This window comes from Citrus clementina, unplaced genomic scaffold (genome assembly GCF_000493195.1).
Source record: "Citrus clementina cultivar Clemenules unplaced genomic scaffold, Citrus_clementina_v1.0 scaffold_2, whole genome shotgun sequence".
Classification (NCBI taxonomy): Eukaryota; Viridiplantae; Streptophyta; class Magnoliopsida; order Sapindales; family Rutaceae; genus Citrus; species Citrus x clementina.
Window position 1 is genome coordinate 4,388,779 of NW_006262688.1, and position 651 is coordinate 4,389,429.

The 651-nt window shown below is 36.6% G+C and overlaps 1 non-coding gene across 1 annotated transcript; it reads left to right on the plus strand.

Moving 5' to 3' along the window:
- The first annotated feature begins 224 nt into the window (after positions 1 to 224).
- Positions 225 to 332, plus strand: LOC112101251. Its single transcript, XR_002907378.1, has one exon. It is a non-coding gene; the product is annotated as a small nucleolar RNA R71 (small nucleolar RNA).
- Positions 333 to 651: the final 319 nt, after the last annotated feature.

Sequence of the window (651 nt, forward strand, 5' to 3'; positions counted from 1 at the left end):
TATTGGTCAATGGTGTTACTTGGGTTGATAATGCTGTAAATGCATCCATATTGTGTATCCCTGCTGCTCCTCTTGCTGTAGTTTGTCTAGTTGATGGCCACTAATAATTGTTATTAGCAATTCTCTCCAAAATTTCATAGGCTTAATTGTAAGATTCAGATAATAAGGCCCTATTTATTGGGTTTAACCCATTATAGAAGGTTTCTAACTGTATAAAGCAAGGAATGCCATGAAGAGAACATCTCTTGAGCAACTCCTTAAATCTTTCCCAAGCCTCATACAAGCTTTCATCTTCCAGCTGATGAAAAAAAGTGATCTCATTCTGTAATTTTGAATTTTTGGTTGGTGGGAAGTACTTCATCAAAAACTTATCAGCTAAGTCATTCCATGTTGTGATGAAGTCTGGTGGTAGAGAGTTCAACCATGTTCTTACTCGATCTCTTAAGGAGTAAAGAAAAAGTCTTAGTCTCAATGCATCTTGTGATACTCTAGCAATTTTAAAAGCATCACTTACCTCCAAGAACAACTTAAGGTGGTGATGAGGATCTTCTGATGGTAATCCATTAATTTGCCCCATTGTTTGCAACATCTGAAACATCACTGGTTTAAAAGCATTACTTACCTCCAACACTGTATAATCTCTAATGGCTC